The sequence below is a fragment of the Lepidochelys kempii genome, chromosome 8, assembly GCF_965140285.1.
Source record: "Lepidochelys kempii isolate rLepKem1 chromosome 8, rLepKem1.hap1, whole genome shotgun sequence".
NCBI classification, from domain to species: Eukaryota; Metazoa; Chordata; order Testudines; family Cheloniidae; genus Lepidochelys; species Lepidochelys kempii.
Window position 1 is genome coordinate 107764944 of NC_136387.1, and position 18575 is coordinate 107783518.

Genomic DNA, 18575 nt, shown 5'->3' on the forward strand with positions numbered 1-18575 from the left:
ACCAGGCAACAAAATGGCAGATGAAATTCAATGTTGATAAATGCAAAGTAATGATCGGAAAACATAATCCCAACTGTACATATAAAATGATGGGGTCTAAATTAGCTGTTAGCACTAAAGAAAGAGCTTGGAGTCATTGTGGAGAGTTCTCTGAAAACATCCACTCAATGTGCAGCAAAAGTTAAAAAAGCAAACAATGTTAAGAATCGTTAAGAAAGGGATAGATAAGACAGAAAATATCATGTTGCCTCTCCATCAATCCATAGTACGCCCACATCTTGAATACTGCATGCATATGTGGTTGCCCCATCTCAAAAAAGATATTAGAATTGGAAAAGGTTCAGAAAAGGGCAACAAAAAATTCCACCTGGATTTCAACAATTTCCACCCCACCATCAACCTGAGCCTGGACCAGTCCGCACAAGAGATCCACTTCCTGGACACTATGGTGCTAATAAGCAATGGTCACATAAACACCACCCTATACTGGAAACCTACTGACCATTATTCCTACCTCCATGCCTCCAGCTTTCACCCAGACCACACCGCACGATCCATCATCTACAGCCAAGCTCTACGATACAACCGCATTTGCTCCAACCCCTCAGACAGAGACAAACACCTACAAGATCTCTATCAAGCATTCTTACAACTACAATACCCACCTGCTGAAGTGAAGAAACAGATTGACAGAGCCAGAAGAGTACCCAGAAGTCACCTACTACAGGACAGGCCCAACAAAGAAAATAACAGAACGCCACTAGCCGTCACCTTCAGCCTCCAACTAAAACCTCTTCAGCGCATCATCAAGGATCTACAACCTATCCTGAAGGATGACCCAACACTCTCACAAATCTTGGGAGACAGGCCAGTCCTTGCCTACAGACAGCCCCGCAACCTGAAGCAAATACTCACCAGCAACCACACACCACACCACAGAACCACTAACCCAGGAACCTATCCTTGCAACAAAGCCCGTTGCCAACTGTGCCCACATCTCTATTCAGGGGACACCATCATAGGGCCTAATCACATCAGCCACACTATCAGAGGCTTGTTCACCTGCACATCTACCAATGTGATCTATGCCATCATGTGCCAGCAATGCCCCTCTGCCATGTACATTGGTCAAACTGGACAGTCTCTACGTAAAAGAATAAATGGACACAAATCAGACGTCAAGAATTATCACATTCAAAAACCAGTCGGAGAACACTTCAATCTCTCTGGTCACTCGATCTCTGACCTAAAAGTCGCAATATTACAACAAAAAGACTTCAAAAACAGACTTCAACAAGAGACTGCTGAATTGGAATTAATTTGCAAACTGGATACAATTAACTTAGGCTTGAATAGAGACTGGGAGTGGTTGAGTCATTACACAAAGTAAAACTATTTCCCCATGTTCCCCCCCCCCCTCCCCCCGACACACACTGTTCCTCAGAGGTTCTTGTTAACTGCTGGAAATGGCCCACCTTGATTATCACTACAAAAGGTTCTCCCCCCCACCCCCACCCCCGCTCTTCTGCTGGTAATAGCTCCTCTTAAGTGATCGCTCTCCTTACAGTGTGTATGATAACACCCATTTTTTCATGTTCTGTGTGTATATAAATCTTCTCACTGTATTTTCCACTGAATACATCCAATGAAGTGAGCTGTAGCTCACGAAAGCTTATGCTCAAATAAATTGGTTAGTCTCTAAGGTGCCACAAGTACTCCTTTTCTTTTTGGACATGCATTATCTCTCCTCCTCACCCCCCTACAGACACACTAGAAAAGATCTTGGCTTTGTTCATAACTGCATTATATTTCAGGATTGTACAATAGTAGCTTTATCACCTGTTAGCCTCAGTCTCTCAGACTTGCTGTTATTTATTTCTTCTCCCTAGGTTTATGGATTTATATGTATTGGCATGGAATCTCATCTCGTTTCATGCAGTCCATGGCCTTAATGTCTCTGGGTCACTTTGGATGCCTTCTGCTGTGTGTTTGCTGTCCATCTGGTTAAAATCAATCACGGATGATATTACATCTTTCTCTGCTTAATGAAATTTTAAATACAGGTCCCAGTGTTGACTCCTTCAGTGACCTATTCAAAGCTGTTACCCCTTTGGAGGTTTTACCTTGAATGATTACTCTTTGATCCTGACTCATCAGCCAATTCCTAGCCCACACTAAAATATTTGTATCTAATTGGAATTTAACCAGTTTATTTTGTGGTTGCAACAAAAACAGAAGTGAGGGGACTGAGCAGTCAGTTACTTAATGAGGATGGTCTTTTAGTAAAGGGAGAGCAAAACTGTTCTAATCAAATGGGGAGTGGGTCAGGGCTGGAGGTTTCACAGCTACACAGGCCATTGGCCATTCCTTTGGGCAGAACAGGGTCCAGAGCTGGGTGTGCTGCAGCAACGTTGAGGCTCCAGAACTGGCCACAAAGCAGCCGGGGGTGGAAGATTCCTCCCCTGCTACTGCAGACCCCACAAACACACAAACTGGTTACTTGGGTCTGGACTTACTATACTGACTCCCTGATTTTACACTTGACTTCTCCCCCTCCCGCCTGCCAAAAAAAACCCTATAACTTTAGTTTGGGGAATGATTCCAGGTGCGGTAACAAAGGTCAAATGCAAACAGATTCCCTCCTGATGTACTGGGAGGATTAAAACAAAGCCATATATAGAGAGAAGAAATGAATGCAATAAGCAAGCTGCCTTACCTGAATGTTTTGATTACTGCAGTTTAGTGGGGTCCCTTGGCAAGCACTTGGAGGTTCAGCACAAGAGTAACAAAATGAAAGGGAAGAGGTGAGAAGGGCCCAGGAAGAGAGAGAGAGAGAGAAGTGGTTGAATATTTTGCTTGCAAAAGAGGTGTGGTGAGTTGGCTGGTAGAGTCCTCCTGTCCTTCCTTCCCACCCTTTCTGAAGACAGGAGCCACATTTGGTATTTCCCAGGCACCAGGTCCCTCTTCTGAGTCCCATGATAAATGGAAGATTATCTTTCAGAGCTTCTCTTCAGTGACTTCTTTTACAATTCTCAGGCAAACCACATCTGGACAGGCCGGTTTACAACATACAGGTGTTGTTCTGTCAGATACTCTTACATGGTCTTGGCCTCTCAAGCTGCTCCCTAATAAATTCTCTGCTTCCTGCACAAGGTTCCCTGATTTCCCCAATTTGTTCAATTTTTGGAAACATACTTTGGAGAGAGTCCAGAGCAGAGCAACAAAAGTGATAAAATGTTTAGAAAACCTGACCTATGAGGAAAAGTTAACAACACTGGGCATGTTTCTTCTTCAGAAAAGACGACTGATTGGAGACCTGATAACCGTCTTCAAATATGTCAAGGGCTGCTCTAAGGAGGACAATGACCAATTGTTTTCCATGTCCACTGAAGGTAGGACAAGAAGTAATGGGCGTAATCTGCAGCAAGGGAGATTTGGATTTGATATTAGGAAATTTTTTTAACTCTCAGGGTTGTTAAGCTCTGGAACAGGCTTCCAAGGGAGGTTGTGGAATCCCCATGACTGGAGGTGTTTAAGAACAGGTTGGACAAATGCCTGTCAGGGATGGTCTAGGGTTACTTGGTCCTGCCACGGTGCCGGAGCTGGACTAGATGAGTTCTCGAGCTCCCTTCCAGCCCCACGTGTCTATGATTAGTGAAGAGTGATGAAAAATAGTTCTGTGAAATCTGTGCTGTTGCAGAGCCTCCCCAGCTCTCTCCTCTTCTGTTGCACAGCTCTCCTTCTGTCCTTCGTTCTCCTTTTCTATGCTTGTATTCAAACTGCAGTGTCCCTTGCTAACTGCTGCAAGGTGAGCAGGAGCAAAGCTGTTAAAGTGAAGGGTGTTTAATGTACACAATATGTGCATGTTACAGGTAAGACTTGGTATCATGAGTACAAAGTTACACTGTCACCTCCTGATCTTTATGCTGATTCTGTGTCCTATTGTTCTTGGTGCATTGAACCAACAGGTCACGGCTCTACTGGTCTTTATAGACTCTTTGCTTATTTCCGGTGACTCACCTCACTTTTGTGTAATTTCATTTGGCTTTTTTCAGCCTTTCGAAGTCTGTATTTCTTGTTGGCTGTCTTATACCTCTGGGTCAGCTGTGAACTCTTAACGTGAAAGCCACCCAGTTATCCTGTAAAATGGAGTTTGGCCCCTTTATCCGTCCCCCCAGTCATACTTTGGCATTAGTAATGAAGATCTAACTATCAGCCAGTCTCATCTTAATGGGAAGGAGGCAATGGGCACTGCACCCACTGGCCATCGCTGACCGAGCACAGCAGATTGATGGTGGTGGTGTGCACACCGGCACCGGGGGGCTGATGTTCCTGCAGAAACAAACCTGTGTCAGTGCAAAGTGCTCGCTGGGCACCCTCACTTGCTGTCTGTGACCATATGGAGAAACAAAGTGGTGCCCTGGGAGCTGAAGGGTGCCAATGGTGGTGCCATTTACAAACCAAATGACTTGTGAAAACTGCCCCTGGCGTATCCCTTCTGCCCTGTGCCAGCGTGACACCTGCTTCCCCAAATGTTTTCCTGCCACAGGCACAACATGGACAGTGTCTGAGCTCAGAGCAGCTTCTCGGACAGGGTTTCTGCCTTGGCGCCAGAAAAATACCTTGAACCGCAAAATGACCCATACTCTGTCCTCACCTAAAGCCTCCGACGCTGAAGGATCACCTAGATTATGGAAACTGCTTTCAGGCTCCGAATGCTCCCAAAGGTGTGTGAGTGTTATGCACTACCTGTGTGATGACCTGCACGATCAGAGGGTATTGATGGGACAGCGTGCGCACCTCAGTGTTCACTGGTATAACATGACTGCAAGGAAAGCTAGAAGAGGTCGGACTGACCTTCTAGCTCAGTTCTGGCAGCCCTATCAGTGCCCGTGAGATACACATTTTAAAATATTTTAAGCTAAGTTTCTAGCTCGGCTGGTTGCAAAGAGAACTTTCCAAATACTACCTGATGGCAGTGCTGACTTCCTGAGTCTGCAGGAAGAACCAGCCTAAAATAATAGCTCTAAGAGAGGGATGAACATCTTGCGCTCTCTTCAACCGGATGTTGATAATTCAGCAGTATTAACAATTTACTGCTGCTCATTGTGGGCTTGATCCTGCAAGATGCTGAGTAACAGGACTGTGATCCAGCAAGGCACCTCCTTTTAATGTTAAGCATATGGATAAGTGAGGAGTACTGATGTGTTTTGCTGGATCGAGAATCATAGAATCATAGAATATCAGGGTTGGAAGGGACCTCAGGAGGTCATCTAGTCCAACCCCCTGCTCAAAGCAGGACCAATCCCCAATTTTTGCCCCAGATCTCAAATGGCCCCCTCAAGGATTGAACTCACAACCCTGGGTTTAGTAGGCCAATGCTCAAACCACTGAGCTATCCCTCCCCCCTGAGGGTTTGGTGCTCAGCAGTTCCAAGGGTTGAGTCCTTTAACTGAAACATGCAGATTACGTGCTTGTCCAGGGTGGTTTGATGACAACAGAAGTTAGAAATGGAGAAAAATAAATTTAAAATCTCAAGCAACCTGGAAGATCCTATGGTTAGGGTTACAGTGGAAAGTTACAAGAAGTCCCAGGTAATGTTTAGAATCAGGTGACAAGGCCACCTGACCTAGCAGTGTCTCAGTTACATGCCCTGATGCCTCCCAGGAGGGAGAGAGATAAGTATCTTCATGGTTTTGTTGTTCCTTCATGATGGCTCATCAAATTTGATGACCTGCAGTCTGGTGGGTGTCCTCCCAATACACACCCAGTTGTAATTGTTACATAGTCCATATTTCTAACTTTAGATACAGAAATGATACATGCATGCAAATGGGATAATCACATTCAGTAAAGCATAACCTTTCCAATGATACCTTACAAGAGCCATCTTGCATAAAGTATATCTGTTTTATCATATCAATATTATAAGCATATTATCATCAAGAATATGGAGTGTAACGTCACAGTGATAATCTCAGATAAGAATCTAGCAGGAACACAGAGGATGTTGTTAGAATTTATACGGAATAAGTAAGGATCAAGAGAGAATGCAGACTCTTTGTACATAGCCATTAAACAGGGTGGACTAGTTTTTACAAAAGGTCTATGATACCATCAAGCCAGCCAGGTCAAAGCAGTAGTGGATTGGGGTTGCTCTAACCAACCAAACACTGGGTCTTTATTGAACAAGAAAATGGCAGCAGTGTAAACATCACTAGGCTACCATGGGATTAATAAAAAAAAAAATTCACGCCCTCCAGAACTGTATACAACATCCTTTAGTGCAGACTGCTCCTCAGGCCTTGAGACCCAACGAGAGATGATAAAAGTTCTTTTCCCTCACCATTGCCAACAATCCAGATACTAACCCAAACCACAGACCAGAGAGCTTTAAAGATTGGAAGAGCCATGGAACACATATGGTTGGCCAGCTGTTCAGCAAAGAAACTTTTCTAATTTATTTAGAGATCAAAACTACCTTTAACTGGCTCCTTCTCCCCGGTACCAGTACTTTCAAGTGACGCATTGTGTTTCTTGACTTTCTGGCTGTGCAGTTTTATACAGAAAACTAACTTTAATAGGTTCCAAGACGAAAAGGGACCATTGTGATCACCTAGTCTGACCGTCTGTACAGCACAAGCCAAGTATCAGGGGGTAGCCGTGTTAGTCTGCATCCACAAAAACAACGAGGAGTCCGATGGCACTTTAAAGACTAACAGATTTATTTGGGCATAAGCTTTCGTGGGTATACATCTGAAGAAGTGGGCTTTTTACCCACAGAAGCTTATGCCCAAATAAATCTGTTAGTCTTTAAGGTGCCACCGGACTCCTTGTTGTTTTAGCACAGGACAGAGACCTGCCCCAACATAATTCTCTTTTAGAAAAACATCCAGTCTTGATTGAAAAATTGTCAGTGATGTAGAATCTACCACAACCGTTGGCAAATTGCTCCAATGATTAATTACTCTCACTGGTAAAAGATGTACGCCTTGTTTCAAATCTGAATTTGTCTAGAAACAATGGCATCTGGTCAATAAGGAAACAAACTAACAAAACTATAACTAATTTATATCAAACTTTGCAGACACCTTTCCTAACTAAAAAAGGCCATATATGACACACTGGAAAAAGGACCTGGACAGACACATTACCCCAGAGGAATGGAGTTTGATCTGGAAAAGAGGACCAGTAACCTCAGTTTGCAGCACAGTAAAAGACAATGTCTTTAAGATACTGTTTCAATGGTACCTCTCTGTATAAAATGAGGATAAATTTTGGAGAAATTGTGGTGAAAGAAGAAAAGGAGGACTTGTGGCACCTTAGAGACTAACCAATTTATTTGAGCATAAGCTTTCGTGAGCTACAGCTCACTTCATCAGATCTCGCGAAAGCTTATGCTCAAATAAATTGGTTAGTCTCTAAGGTGCCACAAGGACTCCTTTTCTTTTTGCGAATACAGACTAGCATGGCTGCTACTCTGAAGCCTGTGGTGAAAGAGGAGATTTTATGCATATATGGTGGACATGTGCAGTCATTAAAGCATATCGGGATGCAATTCAGAACCAAATATCATAAAATGTTTGATATGTATTACCACGTGATCTTTTAGTAATTTTCCTGCGGCTTCCTAGCAGAAATAGTTCCACAAAGGGAAATGAAGAATTAAGCTCTCCTCTGCTAGGCTACTGATAGCCTTCTTTGGAAAAAGAAAAATAGTTCAGCTCTCGCGGAATGGCTCAAAAAAGAGAGGAAGTGGCTCTTTATGGAAAAATAAACTCACCAATTACTTACCCAGCAAAACAGACCGAAGACAAATAGATACTTAGCTGTTCAGTACCACTTATTCAATACTCATAAAACGTACGTTCTCCTGCAAAAAACACCCTAGTACACCTGTTCATTTATTTTTTAAATATGAACATTTGATAGCCGCGCCTCATTTGTTAAATATGAGTAATCAGAGAATTTACTCGATTTTTATAAAATCGCTACAAGCACCGTGTCATGAGTAGTGCAAAGGTGCTCACTCTGTCACACTGTCACACCCTGTAAAATAGAGACCAGTAATTACATTACTGAATAAGGCTCACTGTTGTAACGATTATGGTTTAGTATCTAACATGCACATGGATAGGATTTGTAAACCCGTTAAAACTTCCAGAATAAAGACATAATGTGGTTCATTTTTTTGTTCTTTTTTTTAGAAATGGAAAATACGAGAGTTTGATATTGGTGGTATTATTATTATTTATTAGTGCTTTTCAGCCCTAGAGCTCCGAGTGCTCCACACAGGAGACGAGACCAGGCAGTTTAACTCCTACTTTCACTGGGGTGAGAGCAGGACTGTTCTCTGCGGGACATCATCCAGGGATTGGACCATTTTAGGCTTAAACAATTCAAGGGATTCTCTTGGGAGAGTAATCCTCAGCCTGCTGTTTGTTTGTCTTGTGGAAGTGCCTAGAGCCAGGGCCGCATTGTGCTAGGTACCGTACAAACACCTGTCAGACAGAGTCCCTGCCAGAAGAGCTTATAGTCTTAGTACTATGCCTGACAAGCAGCACAGATACTAAAATTGGAACGATACAGAGAAGATTAGCATGGCCCCTGCACAAGGATGACACGCAAATTCGTGAAGCGTTCCATAATTTAAAAAACTCTCCCTGTCAGGTCACGTTTCCCTTGATATTCAGGCCTCACCTGCTGTTTTTAGCATCCCCTCATTACTCTTAGTTAAACCACCAGGGGGGAATCCTGGCCCCATTGGAGTCAATATGAGTTTTGACATTGACTTCAGTGGGGCTAGGTTTTCACCGTGGGGCTCGGAATAAGCCACCAGGGATGGGAAGCTTTTGCCTTTGAGAAAACGTGACGTGTACTGAAGCTGGCCAATAGATATTTTTTAAAATACTTTTCAAAGACTCTTGGGTAACTGGTCAGCTGTAATCTATTTCTGCACTCAGTGGCTGACTGGTTTTCTCGGGACAGGGCCACTAACAGCTTGCACCAGGCTTGTTGTTCCGTGCTGTCAACCTGGTCCCCCTGGGATTTGGCAGCCTTTGGGAGGCTAGTGACCACAATGATTCTGGATACAGGATTTCTAATGACCAGAGTTTTTCCAATGCCCATTCATCTGTCTGCTCAATGCCAGGCAATTTCAGTTGCCAGCTATTCTGGTAAGGGAATATTGACTTTTCAAGTTGATTCTAAGTGTCTTTTTTGCTCTCTGTAAAATTTACATTAAGTCTTCAGTTGTGCTTTTTAAGAGTCCCAGCCCAATTTAAAATAGCAGTCATCAAAACTTCAACACCTCAAGCCTCAAAGATCCGTGCAATTACTGTTTGAAATACGTCAGGAGCAGGACTAATGCTAAAGGGCATTCACTTACATTTATAACATCCAAAGGACACATTAGAGATGGTCTAGGAGATAGCTATGAGCTTGTTTTTTTTTCTTTTGAGAGCTTAGCTGCCATGCTAATTGTTGTCCTAGGATAATGTTAGTTTGACAGTGTTGTTTAAATGAGGTAAATTACTGGGAGGAAGGATGGTCCAGTGGCTAGGGCCCTGGCCCAGGATGTGGGAGACCCAGGTTCAATTGCTTGCTCCACCATGGACTTCCTGTGTGACCTTGGGCAAGTCCCATAGCCTCTCTGTGCCTCAGTTCCCAGTCTGAGTCCTACCCTGCTTCCCAGGGCTGTTGTGAGGATAAATACATTAAAAGATTGTGAAGGGTATTATTATTCATTAAAGCGTCTCTCTGCTGCACTTGGCTCTTCAATTACAGACGCAGAGTGAACTCGAACCCCCAGATTTTCCATATTCTGTTACGTTTTTGCTTTATCTATTCAGGGTAATGGATTTTTTCTTTGTGATGGGATACTGGAGCACTGATCTATCTTAGCATGGTATTCTCTTTCCTAACAACCTGAGCCTTACCAGACATCTGGGAATTCTCCTAGGCAGGGCCTAGGACAGCAAATGTTGAGCCTGTTTTGGAGAACCAGTGCGGCTACATAGCTGCTGAAAAACCGGCACTAAGTTTGCTCATGTAGATGAACTTGGGCTGGCCCACTGCACGGGTGAATATCCTGTATGCAGTTCTGTGGCATTTACAGCAAACCTCTCTAATTAATTTCACCGTGGGGAGAGGCTCTTAGTTCTAACGAAGGTGATGCACTGGGATTTATTATTTGGGAAGTTATTACGTGATGCTATTTTTTAAAACAAGTACCAGCTGTTGTGCTGGTATTTTGTATGTCCAAACTATGACACAAGCATTGCTTTAGGCTTCTGACTAGTTTCCTTAGCTGCGCTGTTCTGTGTTGCCCTTAAGGTAATATTGTTCCCATAATACAAGAACTAGGGGCCACCAAATGAAATTAACGGGCAGCAGGTTTAAAACAAATAAAAGGAAGTTCTTCACTCAGTGCACAGTCAACCTGTGGAACTCCTTGCCTGAGGAGGTTGTGAAGGTTAGGACTATAACAGGGTTTAAAAGAGAACGGGATAAATCCATGGAGGTTAAGTCCATTAATGGCTATTAGCCAGGATGGGCAAGGAATGTTGTCCCTAGCCTCTGTTTGTCAGAGGGTGGAGATGGATGGCAGGCAAGAGATGACTTGATCATTACCTGTTAGGTTCACTCCCGCTGGGGCACCTGGCATTGGCCACTGTCAGCAGACAGGACACTGGGCTGGATGGTCCTTTGGTCTGACCCAGTATGACCATTCTTATGTTCTTATGTTCAGTGCTTTCCATGCTGGAGCAGTGGCTTTGCAGTCACTCTCTGCCCCTGCAATGGGGGAGATCTGTCGCACTGTTCTCCACACTGCCGGGCACCCTGGGACAACTGTGCAACGTACTATTGAAAATGGCTTTCTATTGCATTTTTGGCAAATTTTATGAAATTTGAAGCAAGTCCTTGGCCTGTGTTCTCAGCGAGTCCTTGCATGCAGGGATTATTACCTGTCAGTACACTTCTTTCCTCTTTGCTTTCCTTCATTTCTAGCTTCTTGTCTTTGAATGATATGCTAGTGTTCATTTAAAGCCCTAATTTGCATTTATGTCTGCAAGGCCTATTTGCCCCCACCTCCGCTAGAGATGGAGTGGTGCATAGCCCTGCTGCTGGCCCTCCTTCGCACAGGGTGAACTTCACCCCAGATGGCTCTGGCTCAGAGTCGGGTTCAGTCAGTTTCCCACCGCACTCTGTGCTTCACTGCTTAATTATATTCTACACATGCACCTATCTGTTCTTAATGAGTCACTCAGCTTCCCAAGATCCTGTGTTTGAACTTTAAGGTTTAAGTCAGTCACATGTGCATCAATTAATTTGCAGTGCCCTTAATTATGAATAAAAATGAGTCCCTCTTCCAAATAACACTTTCTTTGGGAGTTAGAGATCCGCTCAGAAGTCTCCATAATCTGTGGCAAAGCCTTGTTCTCCTGGGGAAGTATCATGAACCTACAATATAACTTATTACACCAGCCAGACTTGAGCCCACAGTCTTTGGCCCCACCCCACAGGCACTAGACCTGAGCCACGAAGCTGGCTGGTTCAGTTCACGGTGTGGGCAGATATCCTGCTGGCTCTGTACCTGCTTCATCAGCAGACTCGGGAGTGATGAGAAATGTTTCAAACTGTTGCTTAAACTAATTCTCTCTCTGGAAGTTTGCCTTGCAAGTTGAGTGGGTTTGGTGGGGGTGGCTGTTTGAAACCGCTTCCGTTTCCATACGATACTAGTGAGCGTGCAGGAGCCAAGCTTGCCAGGAGAGAATGCCCTGCACTTCTCATTGGCTGCATGAAGCTCCGTATGACTCTGCTCCAGCATCTGGAAACATCTCAACTAGCATTGGGCATGCTCAAGGGCTGAGCACAATTGCATCCACATTAACATTACATCATCTCATTTGCATGATGTCTCACGTACTAATGACTTGGTGCTTAGCCTTACACAATGCTTTCGGCTTCCTTTATCCTCATCCATAGGCTTTCACTATCTCCCCCTCCCTCCTATGCATGTATGCACTCCAAGGCTTTTATGTACGTTTTGATATATGGTGCTACATCCTTTATTTCCCCGTAATGATGCACTTCCCTGCGTAGTTCCCTGTTGGCATTCCAGGCATGTGTCACACCACCGGGTCTCTGTAATACCAGCAAAATCACAATTGTGTTCATGCATGAGAACACATGAAAATATGTTCATGCATTCCTCCTGCTTATTCCCCTGGTTCCCAGAGTTAGTGCAGAGATGGCTCTGACATATTTTGCCTACTCCCTCCTTAATTCTCTCTCAGCATTTCCTATACTAGTCACATGGATGCATTTTTTTGCCCTGTGCAGACTCCAGGCTGCTGAGTCCTAACATGGAGAAACACACCCTTAGAGCTGCACACCTGGCCTGGTTAAACTTTGTTCCTGTTCCGCAGCTGCTTTGTGCTGGAGCTGCGGATAGGATTTCTTCAGAAAAGTGAGATGCTCATTTACATGCTGTCATTACCCAGAATGCTCTTCCAGACAGCTGATTTTCTTCACTTCTCGACTCCAGACTAGAAAAAATAGAAAAACAATTTAATGATAAAAATTCAAACACGTTTCCATTTTTTGTGGGGTTCAAAACACAATAATCTATTCAGGAATTTTTATTTTTTTTAAATTTAAATTTTCATCTTCTCTCTCCCCGTTTTCCTCTTGTCACTGAGTACTATAAAGTCGATGATTATCCAGGAGTTCTTCCTTCATGTCCCATGTTCTCTTTTTGCTATTGTTGCTTTCCAGGACTTCCCTAGCTTTGGTGGTGGTCCAGAGTGATAGTTTTGTTTTTCCTTTTGCCATTTTGTCCCTTCTCCAAAGTTGAGGAAGTTTGGATGAGTTCTAAGAAGGCAAAAGAACAAATGGAAAAGGTCAGGAGAAAACACCGCTAGACATCTCCTTTAATCTTACCTGTTCTTAAAATAACTCCAATGGTGGGCATTCCACAACCTCCCTTGGTAGCCTGTTCCACTGCTTAAATAGCCTTAGATTTTCCTAATATCTCACCTAAATATCCCTTGCTGCAGAGTTAACACATTACCTCTAGCCCTCCCTTCAGTGGAGGTGGAGAACAATTGATCGCAGTCCTCTTTATAACAGCCCACAACCCATGTGAAAACTGCCATCAGGTCCCCCCCGCCACTGTCTTTTGTGAAGACTAAACACACCCAGTGTTTTTAACCTTTCCTCATCGGTCAGGTATTCTCAACCTTTGATCATTTTCATTGCTCCCCTCTGGACTCTCTTCAGTTTGCCACATCTTTCCTGAAGTGCGGTGCCCAGAACTGGACGCAGTGCTCCAGCTGAGGCCTCACCAGTGTCGAGTAGAATTACCTCCCATGTCTTCCACACAACACTCCTGTTAATACACCCCAGGAGATTCGCCTTTTTCACAACTGCATCACAGTGTTGAGCCGTATTTGATTTGTGACCCGCTGTAACCCCAGGTCCTTTGCCGCAGCACTGCTGCCTAGCCAATTCTTCCCGTGTGGTAGTTGGACATTTGATTTTTTTCCTTCCTAGGTGAAGTTCTTTTCACTTGTCTTAATTGAATTCCATCTTGTTGATTTCAGATCAATTCTCCTAATTTAATCATGGGGTTTTTTTTAATTCTAACCCTGACCTCAAAAGTGTTTGCAACCCCTCCCAGCTTGATGTCCTCTGCAAATTTTATAAGCATACTCTCCACTCCGTTATCCAAGTCATTAATGAAAATATTACAGAACCCAGGACATGATGAGATCATGGATGATAAAGGACTTCCAGAGCAGAGCCCTGGCACTGATCAGCTGGAGCCTTAGAATCCGGTGTGTGTCTTTGCTGGTTGTAAACTGGTGCGAAGCAGCTGTTGCATTTGATTGGCTGCTGTGCTCTGGATGCTACTTTGCATGTGCTGTGGGTGTTTTTACCAGACGAGACGTGGATTGGGAAGAAGCATTGGGTGCGGAGCTGCAATGGCTGCTCTAGATCAGATCTGAGCTGTGTGCTTGACCTTGCTGGGCACCGTACTGTGGCAAATCCATAGGCAGAAGGAAGGCTGCTGATACCTGGCTCCAGAGTAGAGAGGAGTGGGAGGCAACGGAGGTGCAGGTTGTAGGCTCTTTTGGGAGTTGGGGTGAGGAGGGCTGCAGCCCATAGCCTGGTTTAGTGCTGGGACGTGGCATCGGGGTGGGTCCCACTGCCCTTTTGGTTGGGAAGGGGAGAGTGAGGAGCTGGTTGATCCCGGGGGCCTGCTTCCGCTGTGGTGAGTCAAAGACATGCAGCTGACCTGCTCTGCGCCCTGACTCACAGCTGCTGGGCCGTCTGCCTGCTGCTTGCGCTGAGGCCAAGGTGCCAGGAATAATACAAATAGCAATTTAACCCCAGGGCGGTGACATCGTCTCAGGCTGGACAGCAAAGAGTCATTACCATCTAAACAGCGCTGGGCCTGGCTGGCAGGCTGGGAGCAGCTCTCTGGGGAGGCAGAGAGAAGGGGCGGCTATTTAAATTTAGAGAGAAAATCCTCCGATGTTCGAAAACCAAATGAAAGCGTTTTGTGTGAGATTCGTTGGGGAAACTATTAAACAGGAGCCGGGGCCTTGAGCGTGCTCTCTGGGTGGAAGCCCTGTCTCTGTGTTTGTCCGAGTCCCTTCTTCTATCCCCCCCTCACTTTCAAAGGCGTCTCCCTGATTTCACATCAGGCTCAGCTCCTTGGCACCTTCCCTGGTGCTGCGGAATCTCTCTCGGCTGCACCCAGGGCCAGCGCAGGCAGGACTGCACAGCCGCGGGAACTGGAATTGGGCAAGGCCGGCTCTCAAAGGGAGTGACCGCACCCTGGGCTCATGGGAACTCCCAGGCCAAGGAGGCGCGTCCCTGCCCTGCTGCTGACCTTTTCTAAAACAACAAACTTTTAGTGTTTCACTGGAACAAAGGAGGGGAGTGCAAGGGAGGAACGGACAGACCCTGTGGGGAGGGAGGAGTTATTGTCAGCATCTGGCTGGGGCTGCTTTGCCAGTTTTTCCTTTGGCTGTATAATTCTACAAGGGACACAAGTCAAACATTCACACATTTTGAAAACCAAATTTCTTTATCATCTCAAATCTCTAAAAATGAACATTTCAAACATTTATCAGGTTGATATTAGTTAAACACTTGTTTTATTCATGTCAAGTTCTTGCTGGTTTACACCCAGCGTAACAGCCATCATTAAAACTTGTTAAATTTTTACTAAACTCACAGAAAAAAAAACCCATATAAAATGATGAGGTCTAAATTAGCTGGTACCACTTAAGAAAGGTCTTGGAGTCATTGTGAGTAGTTCTCTGAAAACATCCACTCAATGTGCAGCAGCCGTCAAAAAAGCGAACGGAATGTTGGGAATCATTAAAAAAGGGATAGATAACGGGACAGAAAATATCCTGTTGCCTCTACATAAATCCATGGTATGTCCACATCTTGAATACTGTGTGCAGATGTGGTCGCCCCGTCTCAAAAAAGATCTGTTGGAATTGGAAAAGGTACAGAAAAGGCGACAAAAATGATTAGGGGTTTAAACAAGTTTAAAACAAACAAAAGGAAGTATTTCTTCACACAACGCAGAGTCAAACTGTGGAACTCTTTGCCAGAGGATGCTGTGAAGGCCAAGACTATAACAGGCTTCAAAATGCACTAAATAAACTCATAGAGGATAGGTCCCTCAATGGGTGTTAGCCAGGATGGGCAGGGATGGTGTCCCTAGCCTCTGTCTGCCAGAAGCTGGGAATGGGTGACGGGATGGATCACTTGAGGATTCCCTGTTCTGTTCATTCCCTCTGGGGCACCTGGCATTGGCCACTGTCGGAAGACAGGATACTGGGCTAGATAGACCATTGTTCTGACCCAGTATGACCGTTCTTATGTTCTCCCTCCTGCCCTGTCCTCTCCCCATCTGCAGGGTGTCTCCTTGTGCATTGCCTGAGTCCGCCTGATGCGGAGTGCTGGGCGACTGTTCCAGGCCAGTGGGCTGTTCTGGGAATGGCTTTGTCCCAGGGGAAAGCTCACTGCTCACAATAATCACAGTGTGGAGCAGGCTTGGAACAATAACCCATTAACAATTAACTTGGCACAGAAGGGCGCTTGTAATAGCATCCTGGCTCCCTTCCCCAGATTCTTCCCCAAGCGTGGTGGTAAGCTGACGGAGGCTGTGATTGGCATGGCTTCCATGGGTAATTGCTGTGGTCCTGTTACTAACACCTGCTCGCTATCTGGATCTGGCTGTGCCTCCACCTCGTGTGTGACCTCCCATCGGGCTCAGGTGAGTGCGAACAGGGGTGCTGCAGGGGACAACGCACCAGCCAGCCGAGGTACACATTTCGCTCCCCCATCTCCGATTCGTGGGGAATCTCTCTCCGCCCCAGCCGTCCCGGGCTGTGGCAGCGAGGCGCTCGTGTCCCATAAATGAAATGTCCTTTTTTCACCGTGGCAGCCCTCATCTCTGCTGTACCCAGAGCTGATCCTGGGAGGGGAGCTGGCTGAGGGAATGCCAGGCCAGAAGGGACGGGGTAAACCCCCAAACAAAGAGCTCCTGTGCCCCTTGCCAGTGTGGTGCCCTCCCGCTATCTTCTCTGAGTGCAAGCTTTTCAGGGCTGGGGCTGGCCCCTGGTCCAGGGCCTCAGCCGTTGCTGGAGGGGCTGGGAGCTGGAGGAGCCTTTAAGATGAAGGGATTCCTATGGCATTGTGAGTCAGGAGCGGCAGAACGTCCCTAAAAGTGGGGGGGCCACTGGCGCCTGAACCGTGGCCCCAGCCCCTCATGCTGCCTCTTCCCCCCCCAAGACCCTGCCCCCGCTCACTCCTCTCCACCCTCTCTGCCCCGTAGCTCACTCTTATGGCTGGTAAAAAGTGTGGGGGGGTGTCATGCCCCACCCCTGGTCTGAGTGCGCCCGCCATGTGGCTTTCCCCGCTGACCAGCGTGTGAACCACGGAGGGGGGTGTTTCCTGTGTGTGCCTTACTCAGCAGTCTCTGGATCAATCGCAGGCCTGGTGTCTGTGTAATGCCCTTGGGGAGTACGTTCCTCTCTGCCTGCTGCCGTGAGCTCTATGTTACCAAGCTTTAAAAACAACCCAGCAGGGGGAAAGGAGCAAACCAGGAGTGCCAGTTCCCAATGGGGTGAGAACCATCACAGGCAGCAACCTCCCACATCCGTCCGGGGCAGGGCATCTGCAGCCCCCAGAGCTTCATAAGGAGCAGCTGGATGAGCAGAGGAAACCTTTCAGCACAGAGCGGTGATGGAGACCCTCTGAAAGAGCTGTCAGTGTTGGGCTCTGCACCACTCCCCCAGCAGCCCCAGACTCTGAGACAGCAGGGCTGAGCTGGCAGGGTGCCAGGGGTCCAGAGACCCCCCTTCCCTGTCATGCGATGGGGCAGACTGCTCCCACCCAGAGGTTAGGGAGGAGACTGCGGCCCCTGGACCCCCACCTCCCCTCTTCCTCAGCAGACTCGCGTGCAGGAGAGCCCCGGGGGAAGCCACCTGCAGGGAACAAGGTAGGTGGCAAACATCATGGGACTTAGGAGAGAGGGGCTGTCCTGCCCCACAGCGTGACCTCCTGCGTGGCCCCAGCCAGGGACCCTCTCCAGCGATTCCTGCATCCAGCCCAGAGCCTGGGTGCAGCCGGAGGGCATTTCATTATTTGCTCTTCTCTGGTGAATCCTGCATGCTGGAGAGAGGTCTCTGGACCACGGCCCACGGAGCCCGAGGAGACTGAGCCCTGCTGTGGGCCTGGAGCCCTGACTCTCTCCTGGACCAACGTCTGCGGAAGGGGGCTAGGAAGCGTGCTCTCCCCAGTGCTCCTGGGTCAATACACCTAGCACACGCTGTTCCCTGTGCTAACCCACGCTTGTTACAACTAAAGCACTCCCGGCACCTTCGTCACATGGTGGCCCCTGTGCTGGGATTGGGAATGTGCGATGGAGGCAGAGTGGCAGGGCAGCGCCCCATCTCTGGGCCCGTAACTTCCTCAGCGGCGGCTGGGAGTGGCTTGCGGTATCACTGCAGACTTTTCTGGGCCATTCCAGAGTGGCCTGACTGCTGGGGAAAGGGGCGATTGTACAGTGGTGGCCGGAGTCAGGCGCTGAATTAACTTTCCCACAGTCACCAAGTTTTCACGCTCGTGTGGCCAGGGGCAGCCAGCGCTCTGTCCAGCTCGTGTAACCGCTAAGGTGCTGGGGCTCCAGCCAGGGCCTTGCCCAGGGGTCAGAGCATTTGGGGGGAGTGTTGGCAAGCAGGGGGGGTGAGCACCCCAAATCCCTTTTCTAATGCCCCTAAATGTCCACGAGCAGTTTCCTCACTCGTCACCCGGCTGTGATGGGGCCGGAGCAGCTGCCACCTGCCGGCGGGCTCGGAAGACCCACAGCCCAGCTGAGGAGCTCCCTCTGTGGTGAAGGGAGGTGTCTCTGAGGGCCCGTGAGGTGGGTCCCAGCCCTTGAAGCCCTGTGCAGGAAGGACTCCCCACTCCTCTCAGGCAGGTCACTAACGAGAACGGTTCCTCCTTCGCTGAAACAAGTTCCTGTACCCCCTGCCCCGCCC

The 18575-nt window shown here is 47.0% G+C and overlaps 1 non-coding gene across 1 annotated transcript; it reads left to right on the forward strand.

Annotated features, from left to right (window-relative positions):
• Nucleotides 1-8541: 8541 nt before the first annotated feature.
• LOC140916674 (U6 spliceosomal RNA) lies at nt 8542-8652 on the forward strand. The gene has a single exon (XR_012160591.1). It is a non-coding gene; the product is annotated as a U6 spliceosomal RNA (small nuclear RNA).
• Nucleotides 8653-18575: the final 9923 nt, after the last annotated feature.